This window comes from Pezoporus occidentalis, unplaced genomic scaffold, assembly GCF_034315485.1.
Source record: "Pezoporus occidentalis ecotype Australia unplaced genomic scaffold, CSIRO_AGI_Poc_V1 ctg4, whole genome shotgun sequence".
Taxonomy (NCBI): Eukaryota; Metazoa; Chordata; class Aves; order Psittaciformes; family Psittacidae; genus Pezoporus; species Pezoporus occidentalis.
The window spans coordinates 14,162,072-14,180,154 of record NW_026915724.1 but is presented as its reverse complement, the minus strand read 5'-3'; the positions used below and the strand labels follow the sequence as shown (position 1 = coordinate 14,180,154).

The following is an 18,083-nucleotide window of genomic DNA, read 5'->3' as shown; positions in this document are numbered from 1 at the left end:
CAGGTGGACCATTACACCATTACATTAAATGGATAAGTACTTCCAAGCAAATCACACTACCCTTGCATGGACCAGTTGATTATTTATCTCTTAAACTTCATTTTTAAAGTATGTTTATTTACTTTTAAGCAAACGTGCAGTTTTAAGCGGTCACCACTTCTTCCTGCTTTTACAGGGAGTGAACTTATCTCTGAATTTTTAATGGAATATTTTTATGGTTTTATGCAGTCTTAAAATAAAGAACTCTGCTGTATTTTTTAATTTTTTTTTAGTCTTCATTCAGCTTTAAGCCAGCTACCCTGGAGAAAACATCAACTTTTCTAGTGCAACTAAAAGGTAAAAAGATAGAATGAGGACTGGGATTTCCCAAACAGTCTGAAGCAATATTTGGAAGATGCAGATGTAATGAAAGTTGGTGTACTACTAACTTGGAGATTCTGAAAATAGTAAATTCTGCCTGCTGGTTAAGCACATTAAATTCTGGTAGAACTTGATGCAAGACAACAGCATCCTATCCACAGATTTACTGTGCTTTAACTTCTTCTAATCAGTTTATACATCCAAAAAACATGGCATAAACTATTGTCTGAGGTTTTCAGTTGTTAAAACACATTGTTAACATCTAGAAGAAGATGTGAGAGTCAGGGCTGTGTGACAAATCCTGTGTTCACTGCATATTGTTTATATGCAAACTCTTATCAGCTTTGCGAGGGCTGTAAAGAGTATTTGACTAGATTTGTTAAGAGTGGATCTCCATTATTTGGCTCAGTCTCCTACCAAGACTTCAGATGCTATCAGTGTGTGCTAATGCTGGCAGAACATCCATCAGATTAAATAAGTCACTTCTAATGGAGCTCTCTTTTGTAAATGATGGTGGCTGGTGGGAAGAATATACAGACCCGCACTAATGGAAACGCCTGGTAGATAACCCTGAGACCAGGACTAGCCCTAGTCGCTTATCTTTGTGAGAGATACCCTATTCTGGCTTCAAAAGTAAAAATAAAGTCTGTCATTTTCTTATCTAAAAATAACAGAGCATGGTTATGTTGAAGTACCAGCAGGACAGGGACTGTAACCATACTGCTCATCTGTGATTTATGTTTCCTGTGAATCCTTATTAAGTGCGTCAGACTCCACAAGTAGGAACCAGCCTGCTGCACCAAGGACATGGCCATCCCCAGCAGCAGGGCAAGTGGAGTGACTGGCACAAGCCCCCGTGAGAAAGCATTTCCTTTGTCATGCCCCAGAGTGTACTTGGAGCCAGGCTAGACTTAGCAAGATGGGATCATCTCCTCCAGGGTCTGTTCTTTCCTAGAAGTTTATCATCCATCATGAAAGGCTTAAAGCTTGTCAGGGTTATCAGCTGTAAATCAGAGGGTTTTAATGTTAAATAAATCAGCTGCTCTCCCCAGGAGAGTGATGGTAAGTGTTTATGGCCTTGAGGCATCCCAAAAATGCATCAGTGCGTTGCTGTAGGGAGCTAGTGGCTCTGGCTCTGGCTCTCTCCTCTACTGGCCTCTTCTCCCACCTGGTGGCCTTTGATCTCCTTGTAAACTCAAAACACAGTGACAGCCATTTGCTTTTCCTGCCTTGTGGGTAGGAAAGCTGGCCTCTGCCTTGTACCAGTGCACGTTTTCAAACACATTTGTCCAGCTGAACCAATTTGGGTAAAAAGTGGGAGGGGGGAGGAATCAAGCTCCTTTCATGTGTGAAGGCACAAGGCTGGGCTGAACAGGGTCCCCAGGGATGCTCAGAGTGCCAGTCAGGTGTAGTTTTTGAGCCCATCCTCACACACAAGCTAGGAAGCTCAGTCCCCAGATGGCTGAGGTCCTGTAGGTGCTCAGCTCATCGTGCAGAATCTGCCAGCTCACCCTGAGCTGCAGGGCAGACCACGATGGGACTTGGTTTTGTTTGCTCCTGTGCTCCTGGGTGTGTGTGGGCTTTCTTCCAGGGGCCATGCATGGAGATGGCAGAGGGACCACAGCTGGCTAGCACACATACCCCTGCCCTGCCCACACCAACCTGGACTGCAGGCTGGTGGTGGGGCCAGAAATGTGTTGTGTGTTATAGTGGGGGATCATAGAGGGGCACAGCATGGCCAAGGACTCAGGATTTTGGGCCTTTCCTCAAGGGGTTTGAACCCACTGCTCTCCCAGCCCAGGATGCTCCACGTGGGAATGTCTTCTGCCACACAGTCCACACTTCTGAAGCTGAAGCACACGTTGCAAAAGCTGCTGCAAATAATAGCCTTTGCATGGATTCAAGGCATAAGTGCATGGAAAAGCAAGCTATTGGGGTTACTGAATACACAGAAGTGGCTTTCAGCTCTGGGAAAGGCTGATAGCTGAGTTCTGGTGTGAAGACCCTCTTCCATAGGCATCCCCCTATGGTGACAGATGATGGTGATGGGATACTGGACAAGAAGGATCCTTGGTGTGATCCAGGAGAGGCTCAATATTGAGAACAGGACAGTAGTCACCTGGGGCAAAAGGATGGTAGATTAGGGAGGTCACTGGATGAGGAGAAACAGGATGTTTTGTTTTCCCTGTAGAGAAGGCAACCACTGAATAAAAAACTGATACGGGGCGGGGCCATGACTGTCAGCGAAGCCATGCTCCATGCCCCAACCCTCTAGTGAGAGTCTGCCAGAAACAGCTGTAGTGACCCTTGGACCACACAAAGTAGTTGCAGTCTGAAGCTCCCATGTTTTCTGGGTGTCCTACCCTCAGGAGCCAGCACTGCAGGTGATAGAGTTCCCTGGCACATCCTGCTGCTCAGCACCCTGGCTGCTGAAAATCAGACTCAGGACTGATACCCTAAGAGGGGTATAGATGGCAACACAGTCTATGCAGAATAAATGCTGAAAGCTGCTCCAAAAATGGGCACCTTAACTGCAGATGCTGCCACATGGAGCATTGCCGTGTCCATGACTTTCTGCTGCCTGCCTGCCACAACAGATAACCGCCTGGGCAGTACCGAGTGCTGGAGGGTCTTGGGTTTTGCAATCAAAGAGGATACAGCCAAAATAGTTGCACCAGTAGTTAGCAATAGTAGGCCATGCCAATCTCCTCACTGCACCGCATCTTTATTTCCACAGCTGGAAAACCCACCAAAGTAGGCAAAGCTGCAGATATAATTTTGAGGCAGAGCAGGGCTGTTTCCCTGTTGCTGGGTGTGAAACTTGGGGAGGTGACCTTCATTTTTACAGCTCCCTATTCATGGAGCCACTGAGGCTGTAATGAAATGGGGCATGAGGGTAGGAGGCATAGCTGAAAATTGTATTTTTATTCAATACTAAGCAGCCAACTGCTGAAGAAAACTTCCATCATTACCGTGTATTAGGTGGGGAAGCCCAAAGTGAGAGGGACTCATACTGTGCAGGTGTTCCCTCTACTTCCTTATTTTCTCTTAGTTGCTGGAATATGTGTAAAGTTAGAGCACTGGTTTTCAAATCGCCTTGAAACTCCTTTCAGTGAAATATACAACCTAAAGTGTCTTCAGCCAAACAGTGGGAATGCCCCCAGAAGGTGCTGTGGACATGCTTGTGGAATACTGCATGGCAGTTTGTTCTGCAGGGCACTGGGGGTGGGAGTGTTTATAGCCCTCCTGCTTCAGCTCTAAGCTGGTTTCTGACCTACTATTCAAATGTTTCATCAGATTATTTCTCTCAGATCTGTTATCTCTAGTAAATAAAGCTCAGAGATGAAATATCACCTTCCAGTGATTAAGCAACAAACTACATTGATTCCCTGGCTAATCATTAGCCAAGATCTTTGGAGCATGGCTAAAGTTTATACCCTGGGGCAGGACAGAAGCTTGAGAGGACAGTGCTGATACCAACCGATGGGTATCCCTCAGGCCTTGAATCCAGGCTCCTGAAGGAGCCAACTACCCTTCTCCTGCTGGGGATGGGGCATCTAGGAGCAGCTGTAGGACATAGAATGGTGGCAGACACTGAGCTGCTGGGAGTGGCTTGGTGGCAGTGGGCAGCAGGAGGCCCCTAGGCTGAGTACCAGGGGCAGCACTGCAATTCCCCCCCGGGTGACCTCCAGCACAGCTGGTTGTCTTTGCTGACTTCTCTTGCTACCCATGCTGGTCAAGCTGGTGCCTTCCTTGCTTCCCTTGCTTCCTTCGCCTCATGAAGAACTCCCAGCATTGCCTCTCTAATGTAAGGCAGATGGTTTTTTCCTTTTTTTTTTTTTTTAATCTGCAAGCATTACCAGTCACTCCTTTCGTCCTTCCTTGAGAAGAAAACCCAAAGCAGAGCTTCCAAGTAGAAGGAATTATGTACTTACGGCATCAGCTTTTAGGTGAAGCCAAATCACGTCTCCCAGATGATGCATTGCACCTGATGTAACTCACATCTAACAACACAGCTAGTGTTGACAGGTGATTTGCTGTGTGCAAGGGCACTCGCTGTTTTACCATTTATCATCCTATGGTACACAGAACACTTTTGTCCTGCAGCCAGCATGCTTGACTTTTGCAATAGCAGGAAAGACAGCCTCTCACTCGCCTTTTGAATTGGGACCCCAGAGAAGTACTGTTAAAATAAAGGACCTGTTAAAGAAAAGCTTCCTTGTCACCTGTTCTACATTTGTTTTGTTCCTGTAAGATATAGGAGAGCTGAAATACAGACCCATACAAATATTTACTTTTCCATAGTCCTGGTAACTTGGAGAGGAGGTATTCCTCCTTCCTACACTCTACCTCACTGGGATAAAATATTTTTCGCTAACACAGACCAACCAAACCATATCCATGCAGAGTTCTGTGTGAGGGGTTTCAGGCATCTCTTAAAACAAACAAGCAAATTAGACTGTCAGAAGTGTAAAAGTGTGGTTGTGCACAAATAACCTTTCCCACATTAAATAACATCCTAATGGGTGGTGCTAGTGGAATTAATAGCTGAGTTTATAGCACTTTGGCTAAAGGGCTGTCAGCTGGGGCAGATAAAGCCCAGACTGCAGCCAGAGTAGATCTCAAGGACATGTCCTAAAAGAGGGGTGGAGAATCATTCTCACACCCCTGCTCTTTGAATTAATAAGCATTAACTAACAAGTGACCTTACAGCATCTTTGAAGCTGTTAGAATGCTCTTACCAAAGACAGGGCAGATAAACAGGGTGAAACTGATCTTCTCTCCCATTAAAACTTCTCTTACAACTTGAAGAAAGGCAACCATCACTACAAACTCTGCTTAATTTCCTGTCTCACTCTGCTCATGTTACTTCATGAGATTAGTTCAGAATACTTGAAAGACATTCAGAATCTTTTCTTTTCTTTTTTTTTTAAAAAGCCAAATCTTACCTGCCTTTAAATCCTCACCCCTTCCCATTGTGTTCTCCTCTTGTCAAATCCAACAAAATTCCTGCAAACTTGTTTAAAATTAAGACAACACATAAATATCTTGCACATGTTAAGCATAACACAGGATTAGCAGCTGGGAAAGCAAACAAAGTAAAATTGGACTCATAAATTAATCCAGGTCAGTTATAGAAGCATAATTAACTGTTCAAGGATTAAGGAAGTCTTTTAAAGAAGATATTTAAGCAAGCATTCTGCTAAAAAAAAACCCTAAACATTCAAGGCCCCCACTAACCCACTTATAAGAGAGATTTCAGAGTATAATTCACCAAAGATCTCACCACTGTATTGTGACCCTTTTCCCATAGCGCAGTCTGGCATCCCACTCTGCGGGGTTTCTCTGGTATAGAGTTAATTTTCTTCCTGGTGACCAAAACAGTGTTGATAACAGAGGATGTTTTGGTCATCGCTAAGCATAAGTGTCAAGGCCATTTCTGCTTCTCACATTGTCGTGCCAGTGAGTAGGCTGGGTGTGCACAAAGGGTTGGGATGGGCACAGCCAGGACACTACAGCCACAGTGCAAAACCCAAAAGGAAGAGCAGTACATGGTGCTGTCCCATGCTTTTCAAACATCCTATGCAGGTTTTCCACTGAGAAGGAGTATTGTGCCCTATGACAAAACAAAAAGAAAAAGAATACTTCTGAAGCACGTGACTAGAACAGAAACATTTGTGATGTGATCTCATGTGAGGAGCAAGAAAATGATTTGAGGTAGAAAGCTACAGGCAGTGAGGTTCTGCTGTAAACACGGTTTTAGGCTCCTGGAAGCTTATTTATTGCATCATCTGAAGTTTTGGATTAACAGAAAAGGACAATGTGACACAGTATGTGGAGGCATGGAAGAAGGAGAGAAGCTGTTCTTAAAATCGTTTCTGGAAGAGAATGTGCTGAATTTACCCCCCCAGTCTGAGCTTACAGAATTATCTGCTGTGTATTAGAGAGAAATAAACAATCCATGAGGAATGTTTGCTGCACAGGAAGGAATTTATACCACAAATAAATTAGCAGTTAGTACCACCAGGGTTCATTTCAGAGAGAGCTTCCTTTGAAAAGCCCTGCCCCTCAGATAACCCCTCTTTCTTTGTCTCCCACATCTACCTTTTCCTCCTGAGCTCTATAGCCAGATTAAAGGATCAACAGGGATCGAAATACTCCACTGTGCAGCCTACTCGTCCAGCAGGCTCGGTGCTTTTTTATTTAGAGGAGTCAGAGTCTGACAATATCTGACTTACCCGAGTGCATGAAGTTTGTTTGTGGGGCATTAGGGAAGAAATCCAGCCTTTCAAAGGGAAGGGGAATCTGCCTTCAGCATTTTTCTTCTTTACTTTGGCGACAGAATGATTTTTAGGTTATTTATGGCTGGCTCCAACTGCCACAACAGATAAGCTTCTGAATCACAGCAACAGAGGAACGGCAGGCATTTTCCCTGGTGTCATCGTTGAAAAGAGAATTGGTTTATTACCTTTATTACCAACAGATGGCCGGCTACTTCCCTAGAGGCACCAGGGGTGAAACGCATTTCTTGGAGCAGATCCACTGAATCTTTCCTTCTGGTTAGGAAAGCTCCTACCCCACAGCTTCGGGGAAAAGAAAAAGGGGATTCTCCCGAAGTTGATGAAAAACCACCCAAAACGGGGTGGGAGGAGGAGGCATCTGAGGCCGCCAGGGGGCAGCATGTGACCGTGGCGTGGAGGGAGGGATGCCTCTGAGCATCCATCCTGGGCGAGAGGGATGCTGAGAGGCACAGTCAGGCCGCTGGCACCCGAAAACCCCGTTACAGCCGCCTCTGCAAGGAATGGGGAGCAGAGCCGCTGACAAAAAATATCTTCTCACCCAGCACCGCCACGCAACAGCCAGCGAGGCTTCTCCAGTGTCTTTACCGCTGAAAGATACTTGGTTTGTCTAGAAAGACATCCTTACTGGCATTAAAATCCAAACAGTTGAGCTCAATAAAGCCCATGGGAATAAACAAGAAGGTCTTTGTCTGCAACACAGCCTCTGTTTCTAGTGGTTCCTTTCCTTTTCTGCAGGTAATAAATCCTTTCCAAAGAGTAATGATTTGTCTGGCTTTGTCATTGATCTCTTAAAAATGTTCTGTGGCAACATACCAACACTTTCCTCTTCTCAGAGGACAGGTCCCTTAGGAAGCACTTATGGCTTTTTTCTTTCAGAAGTTCTGACACATTTTGTAATGAAAAGAAAATCAATAAACCTGAGTAATAGAACTGCGACAAACAAAAGGCACCGTGGGGGAGCAGTAAGTTTCCTTCCATATCTTATTATCAAGTAATGACAGAGAAAAGGCTCTAGAAGCACCTCTCCACCCCCTTTCCTTCGTTCTTCTTCCTCTCAACGTTGTATGGTTTTAACCTGAGGCAGCTCTACCACGGTGCTGGACTTATACAGGTGATGAGTCAAGCTACACAGGAAAGGAGGAGAGATCCCAGGTCACTGTGTGGTGGTTTCTGTGTGGCTATCACCCCAAGGCAAAAAGGAACAACCAATCAGTGACACTTTTAGAAAAGAGAACTATTATGGATTGGTTTTGGTTGTTTGGTTTGGGGTTTTTTTAACAGCAAAGAACAGGAAGGGATCGAGAAAAAAATTACACACAAAAGCAGATGCCACCTCCCTCAAAAATCTAAGTCTTGTTGTGTGCTATGCAACACAGTACATTTTTCACCACTTTCTCTCTCCTTGCTTTGTAGGTTTTCCACTGAAGCTGTTTTTCTTCCGTCAGTGCTTCTTTCATTTGCAGTCCATCCTTTCCATCCCACTATCCTGGAAGAGTCATGTCTCCTTCACCAGGGGCGCTGCAAAGGAGGATGTCAGTCAAACACAAGGCCTTGTGTAGGTGCATGGGCAGCACATGTTTAATGTCAGCTACAGGTTAAAACACAGAGACAGCCCCAGAAAAAAATGTTTCAGTCTTGTTTGGTTTTGGGTTCCTGCTTCCCTGGGAGACTCAAGCACATGAGACATCGAAAATACAGTGCCCTGGAAAGCAGGTATATTGAAATGCTCACAGAATTGTACATTACTACTTTCTGTGCTTTATTTGCATCACAGTCTGTGTCCGTCACCTCCTGAATGTGTATACTTCTGTTTACCTCTCTGCTTCCACACGTCCTTCCCTTCTGTTGTTTTTGCAGCTCCTTTTTCTCACAATCCCTCCCTTCCAATCCTACCTTTTACTTCCATTTCAGCTGGGCAATTCTTCTCCTGCCCTTCCCTGCTCCATTAAATGTTCAGCTCACATGTCTTCCTCCTGCTCAGTCTCAGGGGCACATCCCTGCTCAGCTCTGCCCTTCTTTTGTCTCCTGTTCCTTACATGGTTCTCCTCAGTGAAGCGTTTCTACTTAAAATAATCTAAACCGCTTTCCCACATGAAGAGACCTTTGCTCCTCATGCTTCATTGAATGCATGTGCTGTGCAAGACCATCCCCTCCTCCCAGCTGTCAAATTGCCTCTTCTTCCCAAACCCTCTTTCTGTCTGCATCCCTGACACTGGCCAGCTATGCTGTTTCCTGATTTTGCTGTGCCCTTTTCACTGGTTGCCTCCCAAACCCCACTGTAAGCAATTTGTGCCAGAGATTCACCCTTAACATTTGATAATTATCTTGGCCACTCAGTTATGTTTCTTCATCCACTTTCTGAAGCTGCTTGACTGCTTTTGCTTGAGAGAGTAGAACCACACTGGCTGGGAAAAGAGAAAAAGAAACAAAGAATTTCTCAATGAAGGAAGCAAATGGGTGACCTCTGAAATATAGGAACTCTCCAAAACATTTTATAAACTCCTTCCTTCTTTCTCCCCATATAAAACATTCAGGAGGGGTAGGGTAGGACTCTAGTTTCTGAGACACGCCCCCTAAGAGCAGAGACCCTCGGGGTACCCTCGAAGGCAGAGCCACCCCAGGGCACAAAGGCTGAGCATGGAAAGGAAAATTGTACAGAATCCTGACCAGCCCCCGAGGATAACAGAATCATGGATGGGTGAGGGTGGAGTAGGAGCACAGCAGCTAAAAATCAGTTCTCAAGTAAGTAACAGAAAGGTAACATTACAAAGGAGCACTGAATAGAGGTTTCTGTTAATCTGTGATCTGATAATCTTCTTTCTTTGCCGCTTAGCAACAGAATTCCAAACTGAGGATGGAAAGCCAGGGTGACTTAAAATTCCTCTTTTTGCTGAGCAGAGAGGAGAAAAGGCACCTCTCTGGGCAGGCACAACAGATTTCCCAAGTACTGGTCTGTGCCTTTCGGCACTGTTATGCAGGCATCTGAATTTCAATTTGCCCAAAGTCCAGATCAGGTGGGCAAATAAAATTGTTTATGAGAAACAGCAAACTTTACTCACAGAAACACAGGATTAAGCCAAACAAATACATCCATCCCTGGACTGCATCAAAATCATATGTCGCAAGCACAAATGCAGGCTGTGAGGAAACTGGGTTGAAAGCAGCCCTGAATGCCTTCCAGTACATAAAAGGGCCTGCAAGAAAACTGGAGAGGGACATTTTACAAGGGCATGTAGTGACAGGACAAGGGGGAATGGCTTTTAACTGGCAGAAGGGACATTTGGATGAGACATTAGGAAGAAATTCTTCACTGTGTGGGTGGTGAGGCACTGACACAGGTTGCCCAGACAAAGCTGTGGCTGCCCCATCCCTGGCAGTGTTCAAGGCCAGGCAGGACTGGGCTTTGAGCAACCTGGTCTAGTGGAAGGTGTCCCTGCCTGTGGCGGGGGGATTGGAACTGTATCACCTTTAAGGTCCCTTCTAACTCAAACCACTCTGTGAGTCTATGATTCTGTGATAAGCAGGAGGAGCATAGAAGGGACTAGTGGGCCAAAACTGCTGCACTGGAAATTGCTCTTAGCTAGTTGATAAAAACAACACACCTTTTGGGGTTTGCAGTCTCACAAAGATGCACAGAATTGTGCAGGAGAGTGTTATTCTTCTGCAATGATCCCTACCCAAAGCTACTGGCCTTCCTCATCCTATCTTTGAGAGACACTCTGCACATGACTGTGCCAGCCTATCTCAGCCCTTTCCCAGGTTCAGTTATTTTCATGAACATCACAAAAAGTGTTAGCTCTAGGTGCTTACCACCGTGCTCTTTACATCTCAGCCTCTTTTTTCCATCTCCTTCTTACCTCTTTTTCCTTCTTCTCTTACCTCTTTTTTTTCTTTTTGTGCTTTTTAACTGGAGAGTCTGTAGCAGTCAGACAAGCCATCATGTTTTGCAATGTTGCTATGAATCTGGGGGCAGAGAGGCAGTTAAAGGACATGCTATATACTGCTTGACAGCCAGGCTCAGCCACATCTCAGAGTGGCCAGTAGGACTGCACACCCTCCTTGTTATTCACCAGGTTCTCTCCCATAGTCCACCACGGATGCCTCTTTCTTTCCATGTGTCATGATCCTCAGAGACTAGACTCCAGCGATGACAGCTTCCTCCCACCTTGAGCAATTTGCTCCCCATTCTGCAGAAGGGGTGGCCTCCTACCTCAGCAGAGGAGAGAGGGGAAGAGCCAAAGGGCAACAGACCCATGGGTGCTGTTAAAATGAAAGCTTAATTTAATATTTACATTCTAAAAGGATTAACTTTGCTTTGCAGGGTTTGTTTATCCTCAGCCAAGGACATGGCTTTTTTTTTTTTTCATTTTTACAGTGATGTTTTGCTCTGAAACTGAGCAGCCAAGACCTGCCTATGCCAGACCCATAAACCTTGTCTGACAGTGTCTCTTTGTAACATGGCATGACCCTGCTCTGAGCTGCTGGTGCCATTTATTCCCAAGCCAAACCAACCATGGTGGCACAGGTCTGGTCAGGGGGACTGCAGACCTACATGGGGCACAGTGCCCTCCAAAAGGAGCTGAGAGGCAGGTGAAGAAGAAGGGCAGAACAAGGCACTCTGCTACCTCTTCTCTACTCTATGGGGTAGTTGGGTGAAAGGAACAACTAGAGGAGTTCTGGCTTTTAAAAGAGTCAGGGAGTGGTTTCTCAAAGCAATTACACGTGTTGGTAGATGTTACTGGAGTACTTGCGGACCTCTGCAGGAAATTATTCCACCATCCACAAGCCAGTTACATGCATGCATGCGGCATGCAGCTGTGCATGCCACTTCAGGCAGAGGGTGGGGGGAAAGGTCTCATAAGCCATGTATAGCTCTGTGCTTTCATGCACTGAGTTTTCCCTAACTTCCGCTTGCCAACCCCAGGTTTAAATAATAAATAAATAGATAAATAAGAGACCAATTGCTTGACAGGAAGAAGTGTGACAAGCAGCCATACACTTCTGCTATTTACAGCTTTCCTCACATAATGGTACAAAGAAGGAGCACTATGTGTTCCTCTTTTTTTGTGACTTTTCATACTTTGCAGAGGAACTTCAATAGGCTCATCAAGCTGATACTAATAAAAGATCTACAGTTCCGTCTATAGTCAAATGTTCCCCAGATAACAGTCATGGGCTGGAGTTCTTTGCTGGTTTTGCCTATATCAGGCTATGCTTCTTTCATAATTGTTTTGAAGACTAAAGCACCTACTTGTCAAGTATCACCTCGAAAGAAAAAGCTAAAATTTACTTTTTCTCTGTTACCAGGAGCCCAATAACTAATGATGTCAAGCTCATGTGAAATCATCAGTACAAACTAAGAGCCAACAGTGTTCTGAAGTCTTAATAATGAGGACAGAGGGAATTCTTTACATCATATGAAGGAAAGCAGAGTAAAGAAAAACACCCAGGGTGCATAAGTCTTTTGTCCTCTGTTGGGGGGAAAGTGCTAATTAGCAAGGGTGGATGAGCATTTCAATCTGACATTTCAAAGGTTTTTGACAGATCCAAACTTTCCTACAGACTTGTCTATTTGGCCACACTTGAGAGTTAGTTAAGGCAGTGTCTGAACACAAAGAATGGTAACTATTCTGTTAGGTGTGGATAAGTTGCTGGCTGCAGTGTCTTCTCTGGCCTACATGGAAGAGGATTAAAATTCCTTTGAAACACGCTTAGAGAGGAAAATTGCAGAGATGAAGGGGATTAAAGGAATTTAGTTTACCAGTACGTATTTCCCTAAGCTGGTTTCCAGTGGCTCCATTATGGGCTGTGATGCTGTTTCAGGAAGACATGAAATGCTGCACGCTGTGTCGTAGTGCTGCCTTACAAACTGGGAGGGCACTACCTGGCAGATGCCTTTGGGCAGGAGTCCTTGTGGGGCCACCAGATCAGCTCTGTAGTAACACTGGGGTAATGAGGAGCAGGAGTGGTCCACGAGCTCTGGTCTGGGAACTGCTTTTAAAATGGCCAGTATAACAATCACAGTTCTTACCATAAGGACTGCAGATTTTCTTCGATTACTTCAGTCAAGCAACACTGAATTCCTCAGAGATATGAAAATTAAATTCAATCTCTGTAGGGAAAAAATGTCCCAAAAAGTAAAACACAATTTGGGCACACTTAACTGGCACATTCCACAGCATAATCCGCATTATAGAATTGATTGATAGATTTTAGAGCCTAGCAAGGAGAATGGTTTAAACTAATTCCCTAAATATGAAAGATCTGTGGGCTTATATTGAAGTTAAGTCATTGGTATATAGCATTCAGTGGACAAACATCCACCATCAAGGGATCTCTTGGACGGCTCTGCTACTAGCCCAAATTGCTGTGAGCAAGGAAAATGAGCCTTCATACAAAGTTGCTTGACACCTCCAAATCCCATAATAGTGAACAGTGGGAATAATTCCCTTAGAGCTCCAAGCTCATCCAGCGCTGTGTATCACTTCACCTGCATAGTGTTTTTTTATGCAATGTTTAAAGTCACTATGTGGACTCCAGGTTTGTAAAACAAGCTGTTGCTAGTCAGAAAATCAGACTTACTATCTCTCTGACTTGAGTACAAGTATACATCTTCTTTCCTTAACTATAGCAGAGATCTGACTGGCCACTGCAAGCCAGCTACTGTTTCATCCCCGGAAACTACCTACTATATTAGAGGATGAGATAGAGCTGGATAAGGTGTTTGTTGTTCTGCTTGAGTTTGTCCTAAACACAGCAGGCTGTTATTGATAAAGCATCTCTGGATGCAGAACAAGTCCTGACCAGTCCTGTGACTAAACAGTTTCTCAGCAATTGTATGTGGTGAGCTCATACACTCTGCAGACCAAGAAAGAGAAGCTATATGCTCCCCAGGAAGAACATACACAGACACAGGGCCAGGATAAAAAGCATAGGCCAACTGCAGAAAGCATATTTTATAATAGCTGTGATTGTAGATCTACAACAGTGGCACAATGGCCATGCATACAGCTAAGTTGCAGCCTTGGGTGATTAATACACACTTTATTTTTGTGCTACAAGAGGTGTTCTGAACCTAGTTCAGAGATAGTGAGCAAAGAATCTGCTGTTTTTATCCTCAGCAAGAGTTGCACTGAACTGTTCACAGCTTGCACTTTATAAACCTTAGCATGTACTTGTTACATGATCAGAATTCAGTCTCCCAGCTTGGCTAGCAGTAGACAAAGGGGATTCTAACCACAGAGGTTTCATCAGGGGAAAGTATACACATGTTGCCTTTATCATCCACTTAAAGCAGCAGTCTGTGTTTGCAGTTATGTACAGCAGGCAGCACTTCATGCAGAGTTCATATTGGAGAGTTCATCCATTTACATATATGAAAACATACACATCCCTCACAATATACCATCATGACTGCCAGTTAATCTCTTGTTGACTCATGTAGCCCACAGTGTTTCAAAGTGTACAAATTATTTTTGTCTCACATAGTACAAACACAGCTCAATTTACCAGCAATGTGGTGAGAAGCACTAAGAATCTCAAGAGTTACTGAACCCATGACAACCATGTATTTCCTACGCAGAGTTAGCTTTCAAATCTACTACAGGTATAACCAGCAACAGCTTTTCTCTCAGGTAAACGAGTCTAAGAGCAGCTGCAGGTCTACAGTAGATATTAAATCTTCCTATGCATCACACCATTTGTTGGTTCGGCAGCACAGAAGTGTCTAGCCCTTCTCCAACAGTTTTCCTCCTTGAAATGTTGTAGTATGCTTTATTCCTGATCTTAAAAGCTGAGGAAGAGCAAAAAGACAAAAAAAAGTAAACATCCAAATGTTATTATTGTATTGTACATAAGGGTCATCATCTGCCCTTTGATAACTTCTTCTTTCTATCCTTCAAAAGACAAGGTTGTTTCCTCTCAAATCCATTTTCATGCAGTACACGTTTGCTTTTGCCAGACCAGTGACACCGCTAAGTACTTGGAAGCTAATGCAAAAGTTCAGTGAAGCCCATGGTAGATACAGGAACACTGTTTATGAGATAAAATGATTAGTGCAGAATTTCTGCAGAGCTTTTGGCAGGAAGCAGGCACTGGTTCAATTAATAAAAAGAAAGGCATAGATGTGTGACTGTCACTGTAACTTGGTAGCTTCCCACTCAACGTCATGCTCAGTGGATTTCATTCCAGGGCAGATGGGGACCTTGTTCCCAGGAGGGACAGATCAGCAGGAGGGATATAGGGGCTGGGCAGCCCAGGACACATGACAGCATGTAAAGATATTCACAGGCACACCAGAAACAGTTCACATTCAAGCTGCATCCAGATGAGTCCCTGTGGTGATCTATACATATTGATCTCCTCTGGAGAAAGAATTGAGTAATTCAAATGACATCACAGGATGATTTGTGGCTGCCCAATCCCTGGAAGTGTTCAAGGCCAGGTTGGACAGGGCTTTGGAAAACCTAGTGTGAGGCATCCCTGCCCATGGCAGGGGGTTGGAATTAGATGATTTTAGGGTCCTTTCCAGCCCTATTCCAGAACCATTCCATGATTCTGTGATTAGCAGTTAACCAATGGCTAATTTGGCCCTGTGCAAATTTGAAGAAGCTTTTGAAGAGACTACCCAGGTGGCCCTGCATGCTGGAAAAACAGGCATTTCCACACATCTATTTGTATTCAGGTACCAGAATGAAGTGCCTTAGACTCAGCATTTTACAATCTTGAACAGCAAGATGCTGAGCAAAGTACATAACTGCAATAGCTTTAGCAAATATATATATAACCTAAGAAGAGATTATAATTTAACTCTACAGAATCTTTTCAATGGTCATAATAGCTAGAAGAAGATTTTAATTGCCATGTCTGATCTGATTATTCATTTAACATATGCAGCCCACTGAGAATAAATTGAGAATTCATGGAGATTCCCTTAAAAAAGTGTCATACATTCCCCAAAAAGCCCAGCCAAGACCCTATGCAGATAGTGGGCTCTCTTAATGTTTTTTGATATCAATCAGAAACGTTTGCACCATGTTGTAGATTTACTGTGGATCTCTTACTGTAAGAAAGAGTCAAAAATATATTTACAGCCTAAACCATGTAATCATTTCGCTAATAAAGAAACTGACCTTTAGAAACATTGATCTCATGGCAAGTTCCAAGCATCTTTCAGCAATAGGAAAGGTTAAGGCATCAGGGCTGGCACAAGATTATTCAGTTACCTTCGTGTATAAATTGATTTGTTTTTTTTTCTTTTTGCAGTCACTTGTCTAGACTGATGGATTGGGATGTAGACATGAATGCATATTAAAACTGAAGAACAGAAGTTTGTTTCAGAGGGATCACAGGGACTATAAGGGTAGCTAATGAAGTAGTGACTCATAGTGATCAGTACCCAGTGACCTTGGAGTTTAAATACTTCAGAGCAAAAGCCTGCTGAAATGAGCAGGTGCCAAGTGAATTCAAACATTACAAAGGCCCCAAAGCAGCAATCATCTATTTTGATGTTTCTTTTTTTGGTCTTTGGGCTATGTTCCAGGATGTCCCTTGGACATAAACCTATGATTTTATTCCTGAAGCTCAACCCATCTGTCGTCTAGATTGTTTCTTAAGTGTATGTGCTTCCTCATTTTCAAATTAACTGGATTTGATATATGTTACAAGATAAGGATGATTTTCTTATTTTTCTGTTGTGTTTCCTTACTTCCCATTAAACCAGCCAGTGCTAGTCCTATGAACAAACAAAACTGAGAATGATCATCAAAACTCTACAGACATAGTCCTCATAGAAAATCAAAGCAGACAGCAAGCTGACAAACATGCACACACCACACGCATCTGAAATGCCACTATTTTTAATGCAATCCTGTAGGAGCTGAAATTCAAGCTCAAACATGAACCTCCCTGAGCACATTTTTTAATTAGAAAGGTATTATCCCTGGCTTTGCAGAGAGGGAAAATGTGACATAATTAGCAAGTAGTGAAGTCAACACAAAATCTCTCATTGACTTCAGCAGTTACTGTATTGAGCACTCACTGACATGTCAGAGCTCTGTCACAGCAACTCAACTGGCAGTAAAACTCAAAGTGTTCTTGACTCTGGTTCAGAAAATTCAGACAAACTTCTCTGAGATGCAAGTTCCAGGTCTTTTCTACAAGTCGCTATGGAATATTACTCCAGAAAAGTGAACAAAGGTGTCACATTCAGGCCTCTATACTATAGAAAGGATTTTTTCAGGGCTCAGGAATTTATCAGTTCTTTGGAAAGCACTGTGTAAGTCTATCCAGATTACTGAATGTTTTACCATCTATCAGTCTCTTTCACTCCAATGTCACAGGATAATCTTACAGGTTTTTATGGTCAAAGTCAGATATTCCAGCCTGTCTGAGAATTTTGTCATGTAGAAGTAGCTGAGTTTCTAAATAAATTCCAATAGAAGGGAATGGAGCAGAGTATAAGAAGCTTATTTATGTAGAACAACCACAAGTGTGTGAAACTTCATGGAAGCGAGAGAAAAATAGCATAGCACAGTTGGAAAAATCCTTGACATAAACAAGAGTATTAGCAGGACATGTTTGTTCTTGACCTGAACACTGTAATGTTTCCAAGCAGGGAACATGCTTTCATTAAAAATAGGCATTAATTCTAATTCTTCAGAGATGTACTTCAACTGATTTGGAATTCAGATAAGCCTTAAAGCATTCACATATTTGAGGATTACCTAAATTTTTCCATAACTGGGGGTCTCATACTTCTTGGCTTTCATAAGGCTGAGCTTACTGTGCACACCAGGGACCCTTTGAAATTCTCTCCTCTGGCCTTCTAGTCACCCTGTCTGCTGGGTGATCACCCCCTCTTCTAGGTGTTGTGTGTCCCCTAGCCCCCAAATAGTCTGATGCTATCTCTGTATTAGCTATGTTTCCTACTATTTCTTCCACATCATGATTCCTAAATATCTCTTTCTGAGGAGTTTTCAGTGACTCTGTTTACTCTGTTCTTGCAGCAGGGCTTTTATGCTATTGTTCCATGCTAACCGCTCTGTGTTGCACCACTTTCCTTGTGGCATGCATCCTGCTAGCAGTCTCTGGGAGCTGCCCTGTTTCCTGCTCTTCATGGCAGCTGCTACTTCAGAGGGCCTAGAGATCCCCAGCTCCACTTACTCCTCAGTGTTCAGCTCCTTGTTATTTGACATTCCCAGATTTTTTATATGGGAAAAGTTATTCAGTATATAAGTTTCAGATCTGCACTACACAGAAAAGGTTTAATAACAATAGACAACACTTGCTGGATGCTCAGCAGTCATGCATCGCTTTCTCCATTTTGCTCCCAAGCCAAGGGAGAATCATTCTTCTCAGTCAGCTGTTCCAAGTTCCTGAGCCCTTCCATGCATTTTATGGAAAGTATTAGTATATTGTGCT

General features: G+C 43.6%; 1 long non-coding RNA gene across 1 annotated transcript; it reads right to left on the bottom strand.

Annotated features, from left to right (window-relative positions):
- Positions 1 to 2,272: 2,272 nt before the first annotated feature.
- Positions 2,273 to 5,728, bottom strand: LOC134171352 (uncharacterized). The gene is made up of 2 exons (XR_009967609.1): positions 5,310 to 5,728; positions 2,273 to 2,545 (listed from the first exon to the last, which is right to left on the bottom strand). It is a non-coding gene; the product is annotated as an uncharacterized LOC134171352 (long non-coding RNA).
- Positions 5,729 to 18,083: the final 12,355 nt, after the last annotated feature.